At 34.2% G+C, this 26561-nt stretch overlaps 17 non-coding genes across 17 annotated transcripts; 7 read left to right on the forward strand and 10 right to left on the reverse strand.

The window, feature by feature from the left end:
• Positions 1 to 6266: 6266 nt before the first annotated feature.
• Trnar-ucu (transfer RNA arginine (anticodon UCU)) lies at positions 6267 to 6339 on the reverse strand. The gene has a single exon. It is a non-coding gene; the product is annotated as a tRNA-Arg (tRNA).
• A 384-nt stretch (positions 6340 to 6723) lies between these two features.
• Trnaa-agc (transfer RNA alanine (anticodon AGC)) lies at positions 6724 to 6796 on the forward strand. Its single transcript has one exon. It is a non-coding gene; the product is annotated as a tRNA-Ala (tRNA).
• A 372-nt stretch (positions 6797 to 7168) lies between these two features.
• Positions 7169 to 7241, reverse strand: Trnar-ucu (transfer RNA arginine (anticodon UCU)). The gene has a single exon. It is a non-coding gene; the product is annotated as a tRNA-Arg (tRNA).
• Positions 7242 to 7625: 384 nt separating this feature from the next.
• Trnaa-agc (transfer RNA alanine (anticodon AGC)) lies at positions 7626 to 7698 on the forward strand. The gene has a single exon. It is a non-coding gene; the product is annotated as a tRNA-Ala (tRNA).
• A 372-nt stretch (positions 7699 to 8070) lies between these two features.
• Trnar-ucu (transfer RNA arginine (anticodon UCU)) lies at positions 8071 to 8143 on the reverse strand. The gene has a single exon. It is a non-coding gene; the product is annotated as a tRNA-Arg (tRNA).
• Positions 8144 to 8527: 384 nt separating this feature from the next.
• Positions 8528 to 8600, forward strand: Trnaa-agc (transfer RNA alanine (anticodon AGC)). Its single transcript has one exon. It is a non-coding gene; the product is annotated as a tRNA-Ala (tRNA).
• A 372-nt stretch (positions 8601 to 8972) lies between these two features.
• Trnar-ucu (transfer RNA arginine (anticodon UCU)) lies at positions 8973 to 9045 on the reverse strand. The gene has a single exon. It is a non-coding gene; the product is annotated as a tRNA-Arg (tRNA).
• Positions 9046 to 9429: 384 nt separating this feature from the next.
• Trnaa-agc (transfer RNA alanine (anticodon AGC)) lies at positions 9430 to 9502 on the forward strand. Its single transcript has one exon. It is a non-coding gene; the product is annotated as a tRNA-Ala (tRNA).
• A 372-nt stretch (positions 9503 to 9874) lies between these two features.
• On the reverse strand, positions 9875 to 9947 carry Trnar-ucu (transfer RNA arginine (anticodon UCU)). The gene has a single exon. It is a non-coding gene; the product is annotated as a tRNA-Arg (tRNA).
• A 2351-nt stretch (positions 9948 to 12298) lies between these two features.
• On the reverse strand, positions 12299 to 12371 carry Trnar-ucu (transfer RNA arginine (anticodon UCU)). Its single transcript has one exon. It is a non-coding gene; the product is annotated as a tRNA-Arg (tRNA).
• A 1019-nt stretch (positions 12372 to 13390) lies between these two features.
• On the forward strand, positions 13391 to 13463 carry Trnaa-agc (transfer RNA alanine (anticodon AGC)). Its single transcript has one exon. It is a non-coding gene; the product is annotated as a tRNA-Ala (tRNA).
• A 372-nt stretch (positions 13464 to 13835) lies between these two features.
• Trnar-ucu (transfer RNA arginine (anticodon UCU)) lies at positions 13836 to 13908 on the reverse strand. The gene has a single exon. It is a non-coding gene; the product is annotated as a tRNA-Arg (tRNA).
• A 384-nt stretch (positions 13909 to 14292) lies between these two features.
• On the forward strand, positions 14293 to 14365 carry Trnaa-agc (transfer RNA alanine (anticodon AGC)). The gene has a single exon. It is a non-coding gene; the product is annotated as a tRNA-Ala (tRNA).
• Positions 14366 to 14737: 372 nt separating this feature from the next.
• Positions 14738 to 14810, reverse strand: Trnar-ucu (transfer RNA arginine (anticodon UCU)). The gene has a single exon. It is a non-coding gene; the product is annotated as a tRNA-Arg (tRNA).
• Positions 14811 to 21537: 6727 nt separating this feature from the next.
• Trnar-ucu (transfer RNA arginine (anticodon UCU)) lies at positions 21538 to 21610 on the reverse strand. The gene has a single exon. It is a non-coding gene; the product is annotated as a tRNA-Arg (tRNA).
• A 384-nt stretch (positions 21611 to 21994) lies between these two features.
• Trnaa-agc (transfer RNA alanine (anticodon AGC)) lies at positions 21995 to 22067 on the forward strand. Its single transcript has one exon. It is a non-coding gene; the product is annotated as a tRNA-Ala (tRNA).
• A 372-nt stretch (positions 22068 to 22439) lies between these two features.
• On the reverse strand, positions 22440 to 22512 carry Trnar-ucu (transfer RNA arginine (anticodon UCU)). The gene has a single exon. It is a non-coding gene; the product is annotated as a tRNA-Arg (tRNA).
• Between the last annotated feature and the right edge of the window lie 4049 nt (positions 22513 to 26561).

The following is a 26561-nucleotide window of genomic DNA, read 5'->3' on the forward strand; positions in this document are numbered from 1 at the left end:
CTGACTTCACAGTGTCTAGTATCCTTTGTCTCAAGTTCTTTTGGGTAGATGCGATGTATCAAATCCCAAAATTAGGATTGTTTAAAGATAATACGTCATCTATATAGCGGAAGCTGGGATTAAAGGATCTAGCTAAACGATATTCTTTCTTCCGGATCAGATCAGCTATAAAGTCAGCCTCATAAGAGTGAAGGAATAGGTCAGCAAGTAGAGGGGCACAATTTGTTCCCATTGGAATGCCGACCGTTTGTTGAAAAAACGCGTCCACCACACAGGACAAATATATTGTCCATTAAAAATTCAAGCATTTTGTAAACATCTTTTTCTGTATATTTGAAAGATAATTATTTCTTACAAAGTATGAGGATTCTCTACCAAGAACTATATATTAGTATCTACGTGTATAAGGTAGTATAATTATAAGTATAAAATATAAATATAAAATATAAGCATACGAACTGAATACAAATACTATATACATCTATTCATCAATATACATTAATAAATACTATCAAATGTAGCACGGTCGCTTGCATACGATATAGCATGTATCGTAACATCTGCGACCGTAATCTGTCATAAGTGGAAAGACGTTGAATAATATGTGCATGCCACAGTTTCAAAAGTTCAACTTGCTATCTAGCTTTCAGGGCGGTTGTCTGTTCACGTCCAAGTTACGTCTGATAAAGAATTTCATCATCATACTGCGAGAGTTCACATTATATATTCAAATCAAAATTTTCAATTGTAATGTTCCGTAATAAATCACGTAAATGTTCCGTTAATGCACAAGAGAAGTATACATGAACATACATATCAGTAAATGGTCTATCACATATAGTACAAGCACCAGGTGTAGAGTTTGGTATAACTGTCCATAGTTTTGTAATGAAAAATGATCTGTTAATTTCTGTATTTTTTGTTTGGAAAACTTCCAGAACGAGGCTAGTTGTATTGCTTTATACAAGCATCGAAATCTGTCGAAGTCACTATCGTTACTCATACAATCATTTGGACGATTGTATCGTGTTTATAGCATTTTGAACTAACGATCTCCATATAGCTTTGCACGGAAAGTGTCCATCTGAAATGTAGTCAAAAAGATACTGCGTTAAATCAAATTTTGACAGTATTTCAACAATGTCTGGTATAAATCCAAGATGTCTATGCTTATTACCATTTAGAAAACAAAAAAAGTCTTGTCATGAATATAGGTTTTGATAAATTATGCAAAGTTTTTGAAAGAACATCAATTTCCGCTTATGTATGTACATCTCTATTGTGTATATCCCTAGAATACATTGACACATATCAGAACGAGGTAATGTGGGAAGATTCAGAATATGTTCTACAATGAAGTGTTGAAACCTGCTTAGTACAGAAACATCATTAAATCTCATTTTGGACCACATTTCGTAGCCATACAACACAGTCAGCCGAGCAACAGTTTTATATAAGTTCATAAGTACAGACGGATTCGTAGTTTTAGCTGTTTAGCTGATATTCCGTTCAAAGCAAAGTACGCGTTTCTTCCCTTCCTACGTGCGTTCTGTGTTCTATCAATCGATTTGAACTTTAAGTTTATGTCAATCCCTAAGTGAACATAACTCTCTGCAAAAGGTATAAGTTCTTCACCTGTACCAATCCTTTAGACAAACTATGTGAAAATTGCATAATATTCGGTTTACTTGCTTTAAAACTAAATCTCCAACGTTTAGAGTTTTCATAACAGATATCAAGCATCATTTGCAGATGCAAAGGAGATGTGCTAATACATGCTATATCGTCTGCAAGCGTTGGGCACATTGAACATGCCACGCTTTCGACATACATTTTCTAATTCACAAATAAGGTCATTTATAAATACAATATACAATAAACCCGATAAAACACCCCTTGACGAATTCCTTCATCTACGGAGAAAAAGTCAATTTTACATTGATTAACAATTACTGCACTCTTTGTATCAATCTAGCTGTCATTAATTAAAGACCATATTTTCCCTTTAACACCCAATTTATGCAATTTAACCATGTGACCCCTTCTCCAGACCGTATCAATTGCCTTACCGCTATCAAGGAAAGCTACATACACATTGCTAGACTTTTCTATATTGTGATATATTGATTCATGTAAGTTGAAAGAAGCAGTGGTACAACCTAAATGCCTCTGAAACCCTTGCTGTTGTCTAACTGAACAATTCTTCAAAACGATTCCGCCATACAATAAATGTTCATTTACGACTTTATAGTGACAACTAGCTTTACGTTTCTTTTAATTGTTTATTTGCTTCATTTAACTCTATCTCGGTTATTTCACCTCCATGTAGGTTGTTGTGTACTTCAAAGCTGTTTCTTAGTATTTCGTTATAGCAACTGTCAACATGTTCTGTATAATCTTGGTTGAACAGTGGATTTTCACTATGTTTGTACATTTCACTATAAAAGCCTGAGAGCGCATTAGCAACCGATTCAGGAGAGTTACATGTTACATTATTTTAACTATTTCTGAATATATTCATGTTTCAGTAAGTTTAAATTGTTTGATTAGCTTCCAGAACAACTGAATTTCACATTCAGATGCATTGTTTATGTCATCATAAGTTTTCTGGATATAAGATTCGAAAGCTGCCTGCTGAGTGTCTCTAAAGGCATATTTTGCCCGCTTATAATTGCGGTAAGTCTCATGATTCATTCCTCTAGGTTGTTCATTTTAAATCCACAATTTCCGAATATCACGTTCTAGTTCATGGGCACGTTTTACATTAGCAGTCCAATATTGTTTTGTATAGGGATTATAACTACGTTTTGGAGTAGTCTGAATCAATAATAATAGATACAACGTTTTTGATAAATCTCATCAATGTCACGTCACTCAAACCATTGTTCTTATTGTTCATATAAGATCTATAATAGCCTTCTGGATGCTATTCTGATAGTCCTGTATATGTTGTTCATTTATTCGGTGCCACGCTGGAGGTTTATGATCTGGTAAAATTATAGTGTGGGGATTTTTTTAATTAAAATTGGACAACAATAGGAAGATGATCTGAGGTTAAACTTATAGACCCTTCAGCAAGGATTTCATAGGACAACATTTGTCTATATAAACACTCATTAAACATTATATAATCTAACATACTTTGTTTGGGAACGAAAGTATAATTAAGACCTTTACTACACAAATTTACATTTCTAACCATTAAATTACGCCTTTTGACAAAATCTCTTAATTCTTTAGATTTATAAATTCAACTATTTATTATTGTGCAAATTACTACTACGATAAAACATTGAAAATAAGTCATATTACAACTAAGCATCCACAGTACATTAAAAGCTTAAGAGTTAATCGTGGATGAACGTGTTCATTTTTTAGATACTGTAGATATTGTATTGCTTATTATGCAAGGGCAGACAACTAAAGTTACAAGTATTGAAAAGTCTATCCAAATGAACTAATCCGTAAACTCATTAAAATACAAATTAAAAACATAACATAGACGAACTTTGCATCTTTTAATTCATGCGTGGGTTAGCTCTGGAAATCTCATATTCCTAAAAATAGGAATATCCTTGTCTCAAAAATAAGAAGAAATTATCAAAGAGAAATAAAGGGAACGAAGATTTTAGCGGAAATCAAAACAATGTAATTCGGGGACTTTTAGAACTTAATTTTGAAAGCACAACACTTGTCTTGTGTTGCCTTGATTGTGTTTGCGACTTGAAACATAATATTTGGAACATTGAAAACTAGAATACTACCACACGTCAGCTGATTTTCAAAATACCTTATTTGGCAAGAACTTTGGAACTAAAACTGCAAAAAAATTAATTGAAAAGGGTGTTATTATTTCATGTGATTATTTCATGTGCTAGTTTCTAAGCGCCTGATATTTTATAAAACATAGTATTTGGCTGTAAGTTTTGAAAAGGCATCCCTGATTTGTTTTTAAACTCAATAATATTAATTAAGTGTTTTTTTTTTTCATAAAAAAGTAAATATTTTTCTAATCCTTGGTGTGTGGAGGTTCAGGTAATTTATAGGTTAATTAGTTATTATTGTCATAAAAACCAGTAGCCATGGTAACGTACTGAAAAAAAATATTTCTGTTTTAGTACCAATCAGGGATGCCTTTCCTAACAACCAATTACTATATTTTATAAGATATATGATATTTCTGTTAAGATTGCCTAAAAACACCTTTATTTAAACAAAATGAGACTACATCTCAAAATGTACCTAATCGTATACTACCTGATGCCGGGAGAGGACCATATACGGCAGGGGACTGAAAGGTTCTGGATATCTTTCTTCGTTCAAATAACTCTTCTTTACCATTACATTTATTACATCTGTCTATGAATCAATGCTTAAGTACATTTAAACAATAAATCCACCAAATTTCAAGTCTAATTTTGGAATGACCTACATCGCATCCCTTCACAGAATATACTTGGTTAAGAGATAAGATATAATGAACATGAAATGTTAAAATCTGTATCCAAAGGTGGCCCTTATAGTGACATAAGAGTCTCGGGTTGATACAGCATGTAATACAGCTTTTGACATTTAATATTCAGTATATATACTTTTATACATGATAATGTGCTTTCCATATAGATTTGTTTGTTTGTTGGGGTTTAACGTCCGAGCAGCAATATTTCAGCTATATTCAGACAATGAACATGAAATGGATGATAAAATGAACATGAAATGAAAAAAAAAGGATGGGTCACAAGGATAATAGGGTCGACAAATTTTGATTGCCACTGGAAAAAGGGGGGTGGGTAAGGTCGTGCAATTTAGCCTCCTGTGGCGGAGTGCAAAGGTTCCTACTCCTATCGAATACCCCAGCAGGGTTCTTTAACGTGCGAGGAACGTGGCATCTTTCCCAACACGGTGCACCACTATGGTTTGCGGTCAGGTTTTCCGTATTATAGCCTGACAACCCCAGCATGTAACACGCCAGGGGTACCCCATTCCACCACCTGGGGCACACATCCCAGTTGCTCTGTGGGCAGAGCGCCTAGCCCCCGGCTAGGTTTCTGAGCATTATTTAGTCGCCTTTTACGACAAGCTTAGCGCTGCTGCAGGCCTATTCTTTTAACACCCGGACCTGCACGGGGCCTTTCCATATAGATAGTTTTAAATTGCTGATATGTGTTTTATACATTGTAATTATGAATGATGTTGCCTAAAGAAAATAAAATTGAATTGAATTATTATGATTAATATCAGAAAGATATTTTCTCAGAAGAGATTGCAAAACTCCTTTTCCTTCCAAAAATAAAGATTACAAATGTATAAATAAAACACAAAACAAAACCAAAAAAAACAAAAAAAAAAAAAAACAAAAACACCCCAAAAATTCCAAAACAAGCATTAGAATAAATAAATGCAAACTGTAAAAATTAATTAAATGTGTTTTACTCGTGATCCTTTTACATTTTTCTTTAAACTTTCAATACATTTCGATATATACATAAATATATTGACTTCGAGATGGCGAATAAACATCAACGTTGTTCTGATTAAAATATCTTATGGCTGTAAAATAAAGATACCAGTAAATTATTATTTATATAGATGAAAAATGGATTATCTCCCTTATTTTTCGTGACCCACGAATATAGTACCTAATTAAACTTTCAAGTAAACATTGCTGTCTGTACCACTACTTTCAAAACGATGCAGACATCAAATATTTTACTTCACATGGGGTTGAGAAAAGGCAAATAGTTTTTGGATTAATTCATTTCGACGACAAGAATTATTACCGCTGTTGCAATACGGTTCGGCGTCTGGACATATCAACTTCATTTAATAAGCTCACATGGTAGAGCGCTCGCTTAGCATGCGAGAGGTACCGGGATCGATACCCGGATTCTCCACAGATACTTTTGTCTTTATTTTTTTACGAAAATTGCATAGCAAAGTTTGTATGGAGACTTTAATTATCATGATCTTGTTTTTGAATGTTGTGTAGTAACTGTTATTGTGATTAAAAATAATCGCAGTTATATTGCATCACGCTACCATGTGCACACATGCTAATTCGAAATGCTTTCCTTTGGTTGTAGGAATTTTAGAAATCAAACATACATGCTAAGTTACAAAATGAATATAACACTAGTTTCAAATGTCTTACTTTTCTGTGTGCACAGTGCTACTATCAACAACTGTGGGACAGATGTACGCCTCACTAAAAATCGTTGTACGTTACAATCATTCGGCAGGACTTAAACTCTTAAAAAATAAAGTACCATCCTCGGCGGGATTCGAACCCGCGACCTCTGGATTAGAAGTCCAGCGCGCTATCCCCTGCGCTACGAGGACTTGCAATATCTATCAGCAATTTAAGTATTTATATTCCAGAGAATCAACGACACTTCAAAACAAGCTGAATTTGGCGCCTAAAAGAAAATGCAAACGGAAAAACAAAAAGAGCAGGCTAGCCTTGGTGAGAAGATTATTCTTGTTTTCTTTGTTAGATACCGGATGCTTATGTAAGATGAACTGTGCATTCCATGGTGTAGCATACCATGTGAGCTACGTTTATTGGTCAATAGTCGAAAATTCTCTGATAACACTACTTCTGAGGTTATTTTGTACGAAAAAAAAATGGGTGAAAATTACTGGTGAAAATGTTTTTAGACCATTTACCTAGATATTACTTGGTCGGAGATACATATGGCGTTTATCTAGACCCGACTATTGGACGGGGAATTAGCTCACATGGTAGAGCGCTCGCTTAGCATGCGAGAGGTACCGGGATCGATACCCGGATTCTCCACAGATACTTTTGTCTTTATTTTTTTACGAAAATTGCATAGCAAAGTTTGTATGGAGACTTTAATTATCATGATCTTGTTTTTGAATGTTGTGTAGTAACTGTTATTGTGATTAAAAATAATCGCAGTTATATTGCATCACGCTACCATGTGCACACATGCTAATTCGAAATGCTTTCCTTTGGTTGTAGGAATTTTAGAAATCAAACATACATGCTAAGTTACAAAATGAATATAACACTAGTTTCAAATGTCTTACTTTTCTGTGTGCACAGTGCTACTATCAACAACTGTGGGACAGATGTACGCCTCACTAAAAATCGTTGTACGTTACAATCATTCGGCAGGACTTAAACTCTTAAAAAATAAAGTACCATCCTCGGCGGGATTCGAACCCGCGACCTCTGGATTAGAAGTCCAGCGCGCTATCCCCTGCGCTACGAGGACTTGCAATATCTATCAGCAATTTAAGTATTTATATTCCAGAGAATCAACGACACTTCAAAACAAGCTGAATTTGGCGCCTAAAAGAAAATGCAAACGGAAAAACAAAAAGAGCAGGCTAGCCTTGGTGAGAAGATTATTCTTGTTTTCTTTGTTAGATACCGGATGCTTATGTAAGATGAACTGTGCATTCCATGGTGTAGCATACCATGTGAGCTACGTTTATTGGTCAATAGTCGAAAATTCTCTGATAACACTACTTCTGAGGTTATTTTGTACGAAAAAAAAATGGGTGAAAATTACTGGTGAAAATGTTTTTAGACCATTTACCTAGATATTACTTGGTCGGAGATACATATGGCGTTTATCTAGACCCGACTATTGGACGGGGAATTAGCTCACATGGTAGAGCGCTCGCTTAGCATGCGAGAGGTACCGGGATCGATACCCGGATTCTCCACAGATACTTTTGTCTTTATTTTTTTACGAAAATTGCATAGCAAAGTTTGTATGGAGACTTTAATTATCATGATCTTGTTTTTGAATGTTGTGTAGTAACTGTTATTGTGATTAAAAATAATCGCAGTTATATTGCATCACGCTACCATGTGCACACATGCTAATTCGAAATGCTTTCCTTTGGTTGTAGGAATTTTAGAAATCAAACATACATGCTAAGTTACAAAATGAATATAACACTAGTTTCAAATGTCTTACTTTTCTGTGTGCACAGTGCTACTATCAACAACTGTGGGACAGATGTACGCCTCACTAAAAATCGTTGTACGTTACAATCATTCGGCAGGACTTAAACTCTTAAAAAATAAAGTACCATCCTCGGCGGGATTCGAACCCGCGACCTCTGGATTAGAAGTCCAGCGCGCTATCCCCTGCGCTACGAGGACTTGCAATATCTATCAGCAATTTAAGTATTTATATTCCAGAGAATCAACGACACTTCAAAACAAGCTGAATTTGGCGCCTAAAAGAAAATGCAAACGGAAAAACAAAAAGAGCAGGCTAGCCTTGGTGAGAAGATTATTCTTGTTTTCTTTGTTAGATACCGGATGCTTATGTAAGATGAACTGTGCATTCCATGGTGTAGCATACCATGTGAGCTACGTTTATTGGTCAATAGTCGAAAATTCTCTGATAACACTACTTCTGAGGTTATTTTGTACGAAAAAAAAATGGGTGAAAATTACTGGTGAAAATGTTTTTAGACCATTTACCTAGATATTACTTGGTCGGAGATACATATGGCGTTTATCTAGACCCGACTATTGGACGGGGAATTAGCTCACATGGTAGAGCGCTCGCTTAGCATGCGAGAGGTACCGGGATCGATACCCGGATTCTCCACAGATACTTTTGTCTTTATTTTTTTACGAAAATTGCATAGCAAAGTTTGTATGGAGACTTTAATTATCATGATCTTGTTTTTGAATGTTGTGTAGTAACTGTTATTGTGATTAAAAATAATCGCAGTTATATTGCATCACGCTACCATGTGCACACATGCTAATTCGAAATGCTTTCCTTTGGTTGTAGGAATTTTAGAAATCAAACATACATGCTAAGTTACAAAATGAATATAACACTAGTTTCAAATGTCTTACTTTTCTGTGTGCACAGTGCTACTATCAACAACTGTGGGACAGATGTACGCCTCACTAAAAATCGTTGTACGTTACAATCATTCGGCAGGACTTAAACTCTTAAAAAATAAAGTACCATCCTCGGCGGGATTCGAACCCGCGACCTCTGGATTAGAAGTCCAGCGCGCTATCCCCTGCGCTACGAGGACTTGCAATATCTATCAGCAATTTAAGTATTTATATTCCAGAGAATCAACGACACTTCAAAACAAGCTGAATTTGGCGCCTAAAAGAAAATGCAAACGGAAAAACAAAAAGAGCAGGCTAGCCTTGGTGAGAAGATTATTCTTGTTTTCTTTGTTAGATACCGGATGCTTATGTAAGATGAACTGTGCATTCCATGGTGTAGCATACCATGTGAGCTACGTTTATTGGTCAATAGTCGAAAATTCTCTGATAACACTACTTCTGAGGTTATTTTGTACGAAAAAAAAATGGGTGAAAATTACTGGTGAAAATGTTTTTAGACCATTTACCTAGATATTACTTGGTCGGAGATACATATGGCGTTTATCTAGACCCGACTATTGGACGGGGAATTAGCTCACATGGTAGAGCGCTCGCTTAGCATGCGAGAGGTACCGGGATCGATACCCGGATTCTCCACAGATACTTTTGTCTTTATTTTTTTACGAAAATTGCATAGCAAAGTTTGTATGGAGACTTTAATTATCATGATCTTGTTTTTGAATGTTGTGTAGTAACTGTTATTGTGATTAAAAATAATCGCAGTTATATTGCATCACGCTACCATGTGCACACATGCTAATTCGAAATGCTTTCCTTTGGTTGTAGGAATTTTAGAAATCAAACATACATGCTAAGTTACAAAATGAATATAACACTAGTTTCAAATGTCTTACTTTTCTGTGTGCACAGTGCTACTATCAACAACTGTGGGACAGATGTACGCCTCACTAAAAATCGTTGTACGTTACAATCATTCGGCAGGACTTAAACTCTTAAAAAATAAAGTACCATCCTCGGCGGGATTCGAACCCGCGACCTCTGGATTAGAAGTCCAGCGCGCTATCCCCTGCGCTACGAGGACTTGCAATATCTATCAGCAATTTAAGTATTTATATTCCAGAGAATCAACGACACTTCAAAACAAGCTGAATTTGGCGCCTAAAAGAAAATGCAAACGGAAAAACAAAAAGAGCAGGCTAGCCTTGGTGAGAAGATTATTCTTGTTTTCTTTGTTAGATACCGGATGCTTATGTAAGATGAACTGTGCATTCCATGGTGTAGCATACCATGTGAGCTACGTTTATTGGTCAATAGTCGAAAATTCTCTGATAACACTACTTCTGAGGTTATTTTGTACGCAAAAAAAATGGGTGAAAATTACTGGTGAAAATGTTTTTAGACCATTTACCTAGATATTACTTGGTCGGAGATACATATGGCGTTTATCTAGACCCGACTATTGGACGGGGAATTAGCTCACATGGTAGAGCGCTCGCTTAGAACCAGTCGAGTACGCCAATCATGTCGGACGCCTTTTTGTCTTTTCTGATATAAATTGTGGATATAACTCGTTATTGTGTTTTTGGATTGGAATTTCCAGCCGAACTTTGTAACAATAGGACTTTATTTCACAGAATGTAAGTCAGATTGACAATTTGATGTGTTATTTGCGTTTTTAGACTAATTTTGTTGTACTCTTAATTCCCGTTGAGGGTCTGTATGGGAGATACACTTTCTTCGTTAATTAGAAATGGATAATCTCCCAAAAACTTTGCTAGCTTTGTTGAACGTTGCAAATGAACAATATAGTGATTTTTCTTGGACGTCCATTGAGCAGAATGGCAAAATGAGAATAAGCTTAATTTGGAGAAACAACGAGGCAAAGCGAAACAAATCTAGTGCCACGCGGAGGCGTGATAAGAGACGATACGATGACTTTATTGCGACAAAGAACAACGTTGCTGAAAATGTAAATGTAGAGAATTCGACAAGTGAGACTGATTCCTCCGATGATGATTCCAATTCGAACTTGGAAATGGATGTATCAGTTGCGGAAAAGTTAAAGAATACCCCGTGTAGATCCCCGCCCCAAGTAGTTAAATCACCTGTTAGACAAATGAACAATAAAAAGCAGTCAAGCATGAAACGTTGCGATGGACAATCAATAATTGAAAGCGCGTGTAAAAAGGTGACAATTGATAAACCCGTTGAACCATCTCGAAAAGAACTGAATAACTCGCGAGTGAATACACATAACAAACTAGACAATACACAGGCGTTAAAATTAGATAAAATAGTCATCAAATTTTGTAGTGGAAGTGGTAGTGTATTATTAGCATTTTTGCCGGGAACAATGAGTATTCTTCACTACTGTATGTGGAAAAAAGAAACAATCATAATCGATCGCTCTGTCCATCATTGGAAATATTTAAGGAAGAATATAGAGGAAGACTTTGATGATGTGCGGAATACTACGTTTTACAACGAATCAGTGGAGGAAGGGATTGAAAAGATGGAAAATTTCTTAAAGAGCCAATAAACTTTTAGTATACGAGTGAGTGCTTTCGGTTGAGTGTTGTTTTTGTATTTATTTAATATATTTAGTTATAAATTAATACCAAAGTTAATAATGAGGGCTTGGATTTCCAGCCCAGTTTTCAACTACTGGACTATAGTGATAACTGATATATTGTATAAAGAGAAACAATCTTAACATCGTAAAGTACGTACATGTTATATTTCGTTTTTAAATTTTATGTAAAATTTTGAAAATTTAAAAAAAAATGAATGGTAGATATTATTGTCGAGAAAATACGACGTGTGTGCGATATATAATTAAATTCTTTCGAATGAAGTGCTACGATATTTCGATAATATAGACAATTGTGAACATGATTGTTTTCAGATCCAGATTGTAATATGGACAATTGTGATTTGATGTTAATATGATGAACATATCTGTGATATACAATTGATGATTACATTTAATAAAGATAAAAAAAAAAAAAGAGCGCTCGCTTAGCATGCGAGAGGTACCGGGATCGATACCCGGATTCTCCACAGATACTTTTGTCTTTATTTTTTTACGAAAATTGCATAGCAAAGTTTGTATGGAGACTTTAATTATCATGATCTTGTTTTTGAATGTTGTGTAGTAACTGTTATTGTGATTAAAAATAATCGCAGTTATATTGCATCACGCTACCATGTGCACACATGCTAATTCGAAATGCTTTCCTTTGGTTGTAGGAATTTTAGAAATCAAACATACATGCTAAGTTACAAAATGAATATAACACTAGTTTCAAATGTCTTACTTTTCTGTGTGCACAGTGCTACTATCAACAACTGTGGGACAGATGTACGCCTCACTAAAAATCGTTGTACGTTACAATCATTCGGCAGGACTTAAACTCTTAAAAAATAAAGTACCATCCTCGGCGGGATTCGAACCCGCGACCTCTGGATTAGAAGTCCAGCGCGCTATCCCCTGCGCTACGAGGACTTGCAATATCTATCAGCAATTTAAGTATTTATATTCCAGAGAATCAACGACACTTCAAAACAAGCTGAATTTGGCGCCTAAAAGAAAATGCAAACGGAAAAACAAAAAGAGCAGGCTAGCCTTGGTGAGAAGATTATTCTTGTTTTCTTTGTTAGATACCGGATGCTTATGTAAGATGAACTGTGCATTCCATGGTGTAGCATACCATGTGAGCTACGTTTATTGGTCAATAGTCGAAAATTCTCTGATAACACTACTTCTGAGGTTATTTTGTACGCAAAAAAAATGGGTGAAAATTACTGGTGAAAATGTTTTTAGACCATTTACCTATAGTCGGCGTCACATAAATAACATACTGTTAAAATTTGAATAAAAATATTTTCTACGACTTTATTGACACCTACCGTCGTTTAAATTGTCTTAAATGACTTGCTCATTGGTTTAGCCAAACGGCTTCTCCCTAAACATTGAATCGTTAAATTCCGGTCAGATTTTAATTCTAGGTGGCAATATTTACATTGTAAAAAGTCGGCCATGTTTACAGTGATCGGGTTGCTAGGAGATGTTGTTTACGTTTAAATGGTTTGTCCAAAAACCGAAGAACCCAGAATGCAATTCGGCGTTATTTCGGATATCTCGGATTTATTTTACGCGAACAACGTATAATACCGAGAAGTTGATCAAGCAGACGATTGTCACCGGAGTTCGACGGGAACTTACGCACTTCGTTTGTAAACAAATCGTCCCGTAAAAACCAACATGGCGGATATTAGTATGGGATTTTCCCGTAAGGATTTGTTACGCATGATTTAAGCTAATCAGCGACTTGTTTTTTAGAAGCTGTTTGGCTAAACGAATGAGCAAGTCATTTAAGACAATTTAAACGACGGTTGGTGTCAATAAAGTCGTAGAAAATATTTTTATTCAAATTTTAACAGTATGTTATTTATGTGACGCCGAGTATAGATATTACTTGGTCGGAGATACATATGCCGTTTATCTAGACCCGACTATTGGACGGGGAATTAGCTCACATGGTAGAGCGCTCGCTTAGCATGCGAGAGGTACCGGGATCGATACCCGGATTCTCCACAGATACTTTTGTCTTTATTTTTTTACGAAAATTGCATAGCAAAGTTTGTATGGAGACTTTAATTATCATGATCTTGTTTTTGAATGTTGTGTAGTAACTGTTATTGTGATTAAAAATAATCGCAGTTATATTGCATCACGCTACCATGTGCACACATGCTAATTCGAAATGCTTTCCTTTGGTTGTAGGAATTTTAGAAATCAAACATACATGCTAAGTTACAAAATGAATATAACACTAGTTTCAAATGTCTTACTTTTCTGTGTGCACAGTGCTACTATCAACAACTGTGGGACAGATGTACGCCTCACTAAAAATCGTTGTACGTTACAATCATTCGGCAGGACTTAAACTCTTAAAAAATAAAGTACCATCCTCGGCGGGATTCGAACCCGCGACCTCTGGATTAGAAGTCCAGCGCGCTATCCCCTGCGCTACGAGGACTTGCAATATCTATCAGCAATTTAAGTATTTATATTCCAGAGAATCAACGACACTTCAAAACAAGCTGAATTTGGCGCCTAAAAGAAAATGCAAACGGAAAAACAAAAAGAGCAGGCTAGCCTTGGTGAGAAGATTATTCTTGTTTTCTTTGTTAGATACCGGATGCTTATGTAAGATGAACTGTGCATTCCATGGTGTAGCATACCATGTGAGCTACGTTTATTGGTCAATAGTCGAAAATTCTCTGATAACACTACTTCTGAGGTTATTTTGTACGCAAAAAAAATGGGTGAAAATTACTGGTGAAAATGTTTTTAGACCATTTACCTAGATATTACTTGGTCGGAGATACATATGGCGTTTATCTAGACCCGACTATTGGACGGGGAATTAGCTCACATGGTAGAGCGCTCGCTTAGCATGCGAGAGGTACCGGGATCGATACCCGGATTCTCCACAGATACTTTTGTCTTTATTTTTTTACGAAAATTGCATAGCAAAGTTTGTATGGAGACTTTAATTATCATGATCTTGTTTTTGAATGTTGTGTAGTAACTGTTATTGTGATTAAAAATAATCGCTGTTATATTGCATCACGCTACCATGTGCACACATGCTAATTCGAAATGCTTTCCTTTGGTTGTAGGAATTTTAGAAATCAAACATACATGCTAAGTTACAAAATGAATATAACACTAGTTTCAAATGTCTTACTTTTCTGTGTGCACAGTGCTACTATCAACAACTGTGGGACAGATGTACGCCTCACTAAAAATCGTTGTACGTTACAATCATTCGGCAGGACTTAAACTCTTAAAAAATAAAGTACCATCCTCGGCGGGATTCGAACCCGCGACCTCTGGATTAGAAGTCCAGCGCGCTATCCCCTGCGCTACGAGGACTTGCAATAGCTATCAGCAATTTAAGTATTTATATTCCAGAGAATCAACGACACTTCAAAACAAGCTGAATTTGGCGCCTAAAAGAAAATGCAAACGGAAAAACAAAAAGAGCAGGCTAGCCTTGGTGAGAAGATTATTCTTGTTTTCTTTGTTAGATACCGGATGCTTATGTAAGATGAACTGTGCATTCCATGGTGTAGCATACCATGTGAGCTACGTTTATTGGTCAATAGTCGAAAATTCTCTGATAACACTACTTCTGAGGTTATTTTGTACGCAAAAAAAATGGGTGAAAATTACTGGTGAAAATGTTTTTAGACCATTTACCTAGATATTACTTGGTCGGAGATACATATGGCGTTTATCTAGACCCGACTATTGGACGGGGAATTAGCTCACATGGTAGAGGGTCTGGTTTTTGGATGTACCATATGTGAAATGTAAACATTGTGTCGTCCGGAGATTTTTCATTGTTTGGTGAGTTCATCGCCTTATCTGTGTTCATAAACATTTTCTGAAGATTGCTAATTAATTATTGATTGAATGTGGCCACAGTTTGCTTAGAAACAATTGTTTGTTTGCCCCTTTTCCTGCAATTTCGGTGCAGGAAAAAGGGGGAGGAAGGGTGTGTTTGATTACTATTTGGAGATCTTACTAAAAACTAAAAACCAATGGCTAACTTTGACGGAAGTGGACCAGACAGGTCCAATGGAAAGTCGGCTAATTATGATAGCAAATTTTCTAAGGAGAAAACTGTGTTAATTGCTTGTGCTCTGGAGGGTTTTGGAAAACTAGAGCCTGATTTGTTGATAGATGACATTGAATCGAAATGTGGTATAGGAAGTGTAATTGCATGTGTGCCAAAAACTGGTTACGGCTATGAAATTGTGTTTCGAGAAAGGCAGATGATGGAACCAGTACTCGGTGATCTGACTGTGGATGGAAAAAGATGCAAAGTGAGTGAATTGCAATCTAGCTTTAGATTAGTTTCGATACTTAATTTGAGTATGTATGTGACTGATGAGGAAATTGTGGATAGATTTAATAAAATTGGTGTTGAAATTGTTTCTGTTATTAAGAAGCATAAGATGAAATCAAAGAACAATATTTATGATGGAACAAGAATTTTCAAAGCCAAACTTCCCCCGAATATGAAGTCAATCCCATATTCAATGAAGTTTTCAGTCAATGAGAAAGAGACTGCATATTACCGCGTGATTCATAATCACCAGGTAAAAGTCTGTAATGGTTGCTTTAGTCCTGACCACATGTATAAGGACTGTCCTGAATTCAAATGTTTTGAATGTGGAGAGCAAGGTCATGTCAGGAAAAAATGCTTTAAGAATAAGTGCTCTAAGTGTTTGCATAAGAAGGTTAGCTGTAAGTGTAGTACTCTAAAGAAAACACACGTAGACAATTCTTTTGCTGAATTCCAAGGAACATTTACACGAGATGACGATGTATGGCCATGTAGCAGAATAATGGATGATGACCATACCAATGGTGAGAGTAATATAACTGTTAATGCTCATCTTGATGATGTAAATGATGTCAGTGATAGCGGAAAGAATGATGTTGCGAATCATTACACTGTTGGGCGTGGTGGTCAGTCTTCGGCTTGTAGTGATAATGGCGTTGCTAGTCATATCACTGAAGATGATGAGAATATTGATTTAGATGTTATTTCAAGTGTCGTTGCTAGCCATTGCAGTGATGAGGGTGATGGTAATGGTGATGTGAATGGTGCCGTTTTGGTCAATGATGATGAAGCTGAGATGGTAGATGGTGATGATGAAGTGTCTGGGGAAGTTGGACAAGATGATAGTATGGTTTATGGTGACCAAGAAAGAAACAAGACAGATAAAGAAGAAAGTAATGTTGATATTGAACTTAATGTTAACAATGTTGATTATGTTAAATCTAAAAGTAAATGTGTTATGCCAAAAGAAAATGTTTCAGAAAATGATTGTAAAATAGGTTCTATTTTGAATATAGAAGCTTCTGTCTCCCCTCTAGAACAAATTAACAGTCAGGGGGAAGTCAGTCAGAGTTCATGTGACACTTTAGACGACTTTGAAATGGATACTTTCCTGATGACTGATAGTAGTCAAGGGGCAAGTGAAAATGATTTTACTCTTGTAGCTAAGAAAAAAAATGCCTTGGGTGTCAAGAGGCGTAGTAAGATTAATATAAAGCCTAATCTGAAAGCAGCAAGGTTATCGAATATACATAAAAAATTGAAATAAGGAACAATGGAGTGTTATATGTTTGCTATTTTACATTTTTGTTTTGCGATGGCTTCTTTTAATTTTATAAGCCTTAATTGTAATGGTCTTTGTGACAAAAATAAAAGAGAGTGTATTTTTGCACTGTGTAATGAAAGGAAATATGATGTTGTATGTTTACAAGAAACATTCTGGAATGATGATTTATATAAAATTATACAGAATGACAATAGTGTATGGGGTGGTGATATTTTTGCTAGTAATAGTAATTGTAATAGAAAAGGTGTGGCTATTCTTTTAAGTAAAAGATTGAGAAATGTTTTTAAAGTTTGTGATAGTATATGTGGACGATTATTGCATATTCAAGGTAAAGTTGAAGGTAAAAATGTTGATATAATCAATGTGTATGCTCCTAATAGTATCAGTGATAAATGTACTTTTTTTAATGATTGTAAAGACAAAATATATGGAGATGAATATATTATAGTTGTAGGAGATTTCAATACTGCGTTCTGTCCTTTAGATAGAAGTGGAAAAACTACTTTTTATGCAGATAAATCTGTAAAATGTTTAACTAATTTGATGAATGATAAATGTTTATTTGATGTATGGAGAAATAGAAATATGAATGTCAAAATGTTTTCTAGAAAACAGGTAGTTCAAAGTTTTTTAACACAAAGTAGGATTGATTATATTTTGGTATCTAGTAATTTAAAATCATGTATAAGAAATATTTTTTATAGCGACACATGCTTTAGTGATCATAGCATTGTAAATATGAAACTTGATTTCTCTGAAGTTGAAAAAGGACCTGGTGTTTGGCTTTTTAATGAAACCTTATTAAATGATGATGTTTATGTTGAAAAGATTAGACAAATTTTATTTGATGAAATTGGTTCTGATTTTTATTTGTCAAATCCACTTATTTGGTGGGATAATTTGAAATATAGAGTAAAGAAAGTCAGCCAAATATATGGAAAAGAGAAACAAAAAGAATTAAATAGAGAGTATTTTAGGTTACAAAATAAGCTGCAAGAAATGTCTGTGAAGTCAGCTTGTGGTATATCAATTGATCATGTCAAATATTTAGAATTGAAAGATGAATTAGAAAGTTTAGAAAAACACAAATGTAATGGTGCTATTATTAGATCAAAATGTCAGTATTCAATTGAAAGTGATAAGAATACAGCTTATTTCTTAAGTTTAGAGAAACATAGACAAAACAGAAATATGATATGTAGTTTAAAAAATTGTGATGGTGTTGTTGTCAATGATTCTGCTGAAATGTTAGATGTTGTACACAATTTTTATGAGAAACTCTTTTCTTGTGTTCAAACTGATCATGAGGCAATAGAGGAAATGTTAGATTGTGTTAACGTTAGTGTTGAAAATTGTGATATTGAAAACTGTGATTGTGAAATTACTAGTGATGAAATTGAAACCTCTATAAAAGGCATGAAAAAGGGTAAAACACCTGGCCCTGATGGGCTTACTGTAGAATTTTATTTATACTTTTTTAGTGAGTTGAAACCGGTATTGAAATATATTTATGACTGTATTGGAGAAAATAAAATTTTGTCAAGATCTATGAGATATGGAATGATTAACCTGATTTATAAGAATAGAGGTGACAAGTCTGACCTGAAAAACTTCAGACCTATAACTTTGTTAAATGTTGATTATAAAATTTTAGCCAGAGTAATGGCCAACAGATTTAAATTTGTATTACCAAAGATTATATCACCAAATCAGAGTTGTTGTATTATTGGTAAAGATATTTCTGATACTACAGTAAGTATCAGAGATATTATAGAATTAGTAGAAATGGATGATTTGGAATGTTATTTGCTGAAACTTGATCAGGAAAAGGCATTTGACAGAGTTGGACATGACTACTTATTTTCTGTATTGCAGAAATTTGGATTTGGGGAGAAATTCATTTCATGGATAAAGATATTTTATACTGACATTTTCAGCACTGTCAAATTCAATGGTTTTTTGTCCAAGTATTTTCAATTAAAGAACTCTGTAAAACAAGGGTGTCCTATATCAGCTTTGTTATATGTGTTAGTTGCTGAACCCTTGAGTATTATGATTAAAAGGAATGATAAAATTCATGGTATACAAATTCCCAATGCATCTGGTGAGGAGAAAATATTTTCACATGCAGATGATACAACATTGATATTGTCTGACAAAAATTCAGTAAATGAGGCCTTTGGAGTTTTAAATTTGTATGAACAAGCATCTGGGGCAAAATTGAATAAAGATAAATCTGAAATTTTGGCATTGGGTACCGGAAAGATATCGAAACAAGAAATAGATGCTTGGAATATTAAAGAGTGTGATGGGGTTCTTCAGCTTTTAGGTATATGGATTGGCAAAGACAAAACTGTTTGTGATAATTTAAATTGGGATTGCAAAGCGCAATCTATTTCAAAATTATTGAATTTTTGGAAAATGAGACATTTATCAATACAGGGTAGAGTAACGGTTATAAATACCTTGTTGATGAGTAAATTATGGTATACTCTAATGGTGGTTAATATACCTGAGAAATACTATTTAGACATTAAAAAGATGTGTGTAGATTTTTTGTGGAATAATAAGCCATCATTGGTTGCATATGATGTTATAATAAATAGAGTTTTGAATGGTGGTTTAAATTTTCCAGATATATTTCACAAAATGTATGCTTTTAGACTTAAATTTTTAAGTCGATTGTTAGATAATGATTATAATGCAGTGTGGAAACATACTTGCACTTATTTTTTATCAAAAGTTCTAGATATGAATCTTGGTATGGAAATTCTATTTTGTGATCTTAATAATAGACAATTAGGTATTTTACCTGATTTTTATAAGTGTATGTTATATGCTTGGGGAAAGATTCGTACTCATATGGAAATTGATATAAATGTGAATAATGTATTTGATATTCCATTGTTTTATAATCCAATGATAGTAAATGATGGGAAAATGTTGTATATTAAACCCTTTGTAGATGCAGGAATAGTTAAAATTAAAGACTTGGCATTTGAATGTAAAAAAGGTTTTTTGAAGAACAAATATGTACAGGATATAGTCTCTCAAAGGTTTCCTGAGTTAGTTGCTGATAGAATTGTTGATGTAGTTCAGTGTATTAAGCAGTGTATTCCAGAACAGGTAAAACGTTTAGTTAGAGAAAATGCATATAACTATAATAAACCTGTTCTGAATGTAGTGTATAATGATAATGGTAAAAAATATACATTACCTAGAACGGCAAAAATTTGTTATGGTATGCTCTTAGAAACTAGCACAATAATGCCAAATGCTGTCAGCTACTGGTATGAAGTATTTAGTGATTTTAATGTACAAAGGGTTCAAAATGTTTTGAATTTTCCATTTTTACCTAGTGACTGTATTGAAACATCGTTTAAAATTTTCCATAGAGTTTTATTTACGAAGGAGAGATTATTCAGATGTCATATTACTATTGATTCTTTATGTCCAGTATGTTATGATGTACATGAAGATTTGGAACATCTTATAATTTCATGTAGATGTTTAACTAAATTCAACAACTTTTTGAAGGATTTCCTACATAATATTTTGTGCAATAGCTCTACAAGATATGTCAATATGCTTGATTTTAATTTTCTATGTTATTTTGGATTAACTGAGAAAGATAAAAACAGTAACTATTATTTTGTTAATACTGTCTTAGCATTTAGAAAATTTTGTGTTGTGAAAAGGAGAAATGTAGCTGTGAAAGATGAGAAAGTACTAGATATTCAAAATTATTTTAAGTCCGTACTTCAGCGACATGTAAATTATGCTTATATGTATTATAAAAAGAAGAACTTTTCATTGTTTGAAAAATACTACTTGAAAAGAAATCCTGTTTTACGTATCTGTGACGAAAATGTTGTGATTGACTTTTAGTATGCAAGCCACTATATAATATGGAAGATTGACTTAACATACATGATATTATTAATTGTTATCTGTGATATGTGAATTAGTGGGAGATTAGCCCAATAATTCTTTTACATGTAAATATATTTCTGTGAATAAACTTTTATCAAAAAAAAAAAAGCGCTCGCTTAGCATGCGAGAGGTACCGGGATCGATACCCGGATTCTCCACAGATACTTTTGTCTTTATTTTTTTACGAAAATTGCATAGCAAAGTTTGTATGGAGACTTTAATTATCATGATCTTGTTTTTGAATGTTGTGTAGTAACTGTTATTGTGATTAAAAATAATCGCAGTTATATTGCATCACGCTACCATGTGCACACATGCTAATTCGAAATGCTTTCCTTTGGTTGTAGGAATTTTAGAAATCAAACATACATGCTAAGTTACAAAATGAATATAACACTAGTTTCAAATGTCTTACTTTTCTGTGTGCACAGTGCTACTATCAACAACTGTGGGACAGATGTACGCCTCACTAAAAATCGTTGTACGTTACAATCATTCGGCAGGACTTAAACTCTTAAAAAATAAAGTACCATCCTCGGCGGGATTCGAACCCGCGACCTCTGGATTAGAAGTCCAGCGCGCTATCCCCTGCGCTACGAGGACTTGCAATAGCTATCAGCAATTTAAGTATTTATATTCCAGAGAATCAACGACACTTCAAAACAAGCTGAATTTGGCGCCTAAAAGAAAATGCAAACGGAAAAACAAAAAGAGCAGGCTAGCCTTGGTGAGAAGATTATTCTTGTTTTCTTTGTTAGATACCGGATGCTTATGTAAGATGAACTGTGCATTCCATGGTGTAGCATACCATGTGAGCTACGTTTATTGGTCAATAGTCGAAAATTCTCTGATAACACTACTTCTGAGGTTATTTTGTACGCAAAACAAATGGGTGAAAATTACTGGTGAAAATGTTTTTAGACCATTTACCTAGATATTACTTGGTCGGAGATACATATGGCGTTTATCTAGACCCGACTATTGGACGGGGAATTAGCTCACATGGTAGAGCGCTCGCTTAGCATGCGAGAGGTACCGGGATCGATACCCGGATTCTCCACAGATACTTTTGTCTTTATTTTTTTACGAAAATTGCATAGCAAAGTTTGTATGGAGACTTTAATTATCATGATCTTGTTTTTGAATGTTGTGTAGTAACTGTTATTGTGATTAAAAATAATCGCAGTTATATTGCATCACGCTACCATGTGCACACATGCTAATTCGAAATGCTTTCCTTTGGTTGTAGGAATTTTAGAAATCAAACATACATGCTAAGTTACAAAATGAATATAACACTAGTTTCAAATGTCTTACTTTTCTGTGTGCACAGTGCTACTATCAACAACTGTGGGACAGATGTACGCCTCACTAAAAATCGTTGTACGTTACAATCATTCGGCAGGACTTAAACTCTTAAAAAATAAAGTACCATCCTCGGCGGGATTCGAACCCGCGACCTCTGGATTAGAAGTCCAGCGCGCTATCCCCTGCGCTACGAGGACTTGCAATATCTATCAGCAATTTAAAATTGAGAGCTTGCTTTTGCAAAAAAGACAGGAAATGTAATTATTGTTACAAGGAGCCATGTGAATGTCCATGCTTTTCATGTGACAAAAAGAAGAGTGACTGTAGATGCATGTGTGCTGACTGTGGTATGATACTAGACAGATGTGTCTGTAAAAAGGCAGATACTAAGGACAATACAGATGATGAAGTAAAAGAAACAGAAAGTGGAATGGATATGCAGGTGCTACATTTAGAGGGGCAGACGACAAAAGAGGGAGAAAAGATAGAAATATGAAAGCATTTTCTGTTGTAATGGAAGTCAAGGATAATAGTGACATGGTGGTCACTGATGTCAAAAAGGCTGATATTGTGGTCTTCGGGGCCACAATGCAAAATGATAAAGAGGCCTTAGGGGCCACTGCAGGTGATGAAAATGTAGTCTTCGGGACTACAGAATTAGAAAATGGAGTCTTCGGGACTTCAGAGGTGGAAAATGCGGTCTTCGGGGCCAACAGTGAAAGGAATGATATAACGGTAAAACCAAGTGTGGTCTTCGGGACCACAGAAAAAGATCAGCTGGTCGTCGGGGCCACGGCTTGTCATGATGTTAACATCCAGTCAACAAAAGGTTTAGATGAAGGGTCTTCTAGAAAAGAACAATTAGGTGTAGAGAACAAAGGACAGAAAAGACAGAGAGATGAAGTAACAAAAACGTGTGACTCTGATGAAGAAATTACCTTTGTAAAAAATGATGATAAATGTATTGATATAGAAAGTGATGATATGGACACAGACATCCCTTCCAGTGAAAATGACACTGGTTTGGATGTCTCTCAAATGTCAATGGATGGTTTATCTGGTTCCTCTGGAACTGGTCCATCTCAAGGAAAGAAGAGTAGGAACAGGATGAAGTTTTATCCAAATGTCAGTAATGCTATGAGAGATAATTCAAACAAAAAAGATATCGAAAATGGAGATCTATAATTTTGTATTTCTGGTTTGTATTTTTGCAATGGTGCTATTAGTAAGCAACAATTGTAACGGATTGAGAGATATCAATAAATTTAAGAAATATGTATCAATCATTGATAACAGTAAGATTGATTTCTTGTTACTGCAAGAAACGTTCTGGGATGATGATTTCATTTTGAATTTTGATAGAATTTATGATGGTTGTGTTTTATATTCTAATAGTAGTACTAAAAGGCAAGGAGTTGCTATTCTTGTGAACAAAAGGTTTAAAAATAATGTTAAAGTTATTTTTAAAGATGATGTGGGCAGATTTTTACATGTCCAATTTGAACATGAAGGTTGTATTTATAACATATTTAATATTTATGCATATAATTCTATTAAGGAAAGGTGTGAGTTTTTTACATTCCTCAATCAATATATTAGTTCTTATGAGAATATAATTGTATCAGGTGATTGGAATACAACATTGTCCAGCCTAGATAGATGTGGTAAATCTGTACACAGGAATGATATGAGTTATAACTTATTATGTAATTTGATGACAGATAACAATGTATATGATGTATGGAGATGTAGAAATCCTTGTGTTAGTTTTCATGGAAACGAGTAAGTGATTTTTATTTACAACAATCAAGATTGGATTATTTTCTCATTTCTAGAAATTTGTCAAGTTTTGTACAACATATAAATTACAAAGACACTACTTTAAGTGATCATTCTTTTGTTGAAATGAGAATAGTTTTTGATGATGTAGAAAGAGGCCCGGGTGTGTGGATTTTTAATAATACATTGTTAGATAATAATGAGTTTGTATCAACTGTTTTGAATATTATCAATGATAGTAAGGAATGTACTCTTTTTGATGATGATGTTTTAATTTGGTGGGATAATTTAAAGTTTAGAATTAAGAAATTCTCTCAAGTTTTCAGTAAGAAAATTGCAAAAGAGAAAAATGCAGAGTATTATTGCATACAAAATAAGATACAGCGAATATGTATGAGAATTGCTGAAGGTGAACAAATTAATGTAGAAAGGTATGAGAATTTAAAGCTTGAATTAAACAATTTAGAGGAAGAGAAATGTAAAGGTGCTATATTGAGGTCGAAGGCTTTTTGGGCTACAGAAAATGATAAATGTACAAAATATTTTTTGAACTTAGAGAAATATAAGCAAGAGAGTAATAGTATTAAAGAACTTTTTGATCATGATGGTAAAAATATTGTTTCTGATACTGATGGCTTATTAGACATACAGTATAAGTTTTATGATGAGTTGTATTCATGTGTAGAAACAGACAAAAATGCTATGGAGGTTTTGTTGCAAAATATAGATGTAAAAGTTGATAGTTTTGATCGAGGAGTATGTGATAATGATATTACTGAAGAAGAGATTTTTGTTGCATTACATAAAATGTCTAAAAATAAGAGTCCAGGATCTGATGGACTAACTGTTGAGTTTTATTGTAAATTTTATCATGTTTTAAAAGATATTTTACTGAAGGTATTTAAGGCCGTTGAAAAATGTAACACTTTATCAAGGTCTATGAAAAATGGTGTACTGTCTCTTATTTATAAGAAAAAAGGTGATAAAAGGGATTTAAAGAATTATAGACCTATTTCATTGTTGCAAGTTGATTACAAGATTTTAGCACGTGTCATGTCAAATAGATTCAAATCAGTACTTTGCAAGATAATATCAAATAGTCAGTCATGTTGTATACCTGGTAGAGATATTGCAGACACAATAGCTAGTGTACGTGATGTAATAAATATGGTAGAAGATGATGGTGTAGAAGGGTATATTTTAAAATTTGATCAAGAGAAAGCTTTTGACAGAGTGTCTCATGATTATCTCATTAGAGTATTAGAATGTTTTGGTTTTGGATGTAAATTTATTAATTGGATTAGGATTTTTTACACTGATATTCAGAGTACTGTCAAGTGTAACGGTTTTTTAACAAAATATTTTAAGATACGAAATGGTATTAGGCAAGGTTGCCCTATCAGTGCTTTGTTGTATGTTTTATCAGCAGAACCACTGTCAATGGCAATTAAGAAACATTGTAATATTAATGGAATACGTATACCTTACAGTAAAGAAACTGCAGTTTTGTTTCAACATGCAGATGATACTACCTTATGTTTGAGCGATAAAAAATCTATTGAATGTACTTTTGATGTATTTAATTTATATAGTAGAGCATCAGGTTCTAAGATTAATAGAAGTAAGTCTGAAATTTTATGTATTGGAAAAGGAAGTTTGACTGATGTTGATAAGACTGTACTTGGATTAAGAATTTGTGAAAAATGTATTCAAGTTCTTGGCGTTTATGTTGGTGTAGACATTGATGTATGTAATGACATGAATTGGAAGGATAAGATCAGAAAAATAAGAAGTATTGTTAATATGTGGAAACAAAGACAATTGACTCTATCTGGTAGAAATATTGTAATTTCTTCTTTATTGGTATCAAGAATTTGGTATTTATTAGCTGTTTCGCCAATACCTGAAAATATACTGACAGATTTAAAGCAAATATGTATTGAGTTTTTGTGGGATTCTAAATCTCATTTAATACAATATGCAACTATTACTGGTATGAAACAGGATGGTGGCTTGAATTTTCAAGATATTTATTTAAAATTGTGTTCATTTAGATTGAAATTTTTAGGAAGATTTTTAAACCCTGAGTGCAATTGTATTTGGAAAAGTACTTTCAGCTATTTTTTGAGAAGAGTACATTGTATGAATCTTTCTAGGCCTGTTTTATTTTTGCGTTTAAACAAAAATGATTTATTATGTTTACCGCATGTGTACAGAGAAATGTTGGAAGCATGGCAGTGCATTAGAAAAGATGTAACTTTTAATATAGGAAACTGTGATGTTTATAATCAACCACTGTTTTATAATAGCTTGATGTTCGTATCTGGTAAAGAATGGGAATGTTTTATAAAAGCTGGTATTGTACTAGTTAAAGATATATCATATGAAGCTGTACCTGGATTTTTGCCAGTTCAGGCAATTTTTGATATGATGAGAGAAAAAGAAATAGATGTTAATTTTAACATTG

This window comes from Perna viridis, chromosome 3, assembly GCF_037379345.1.
Source record: "Perna viridis isolate PV_CMFRI_1.1 ecotype Kerala chromosome 3, ASM3737934v1, whole genome shotgun sequence".
In the NCBI taxonomy this organism is placed as follows: Eukaryota; Metazoa; Mollusca; class Bivalvia; order Mytilida; family Mytilidae; genus Perna; species Perna viridis.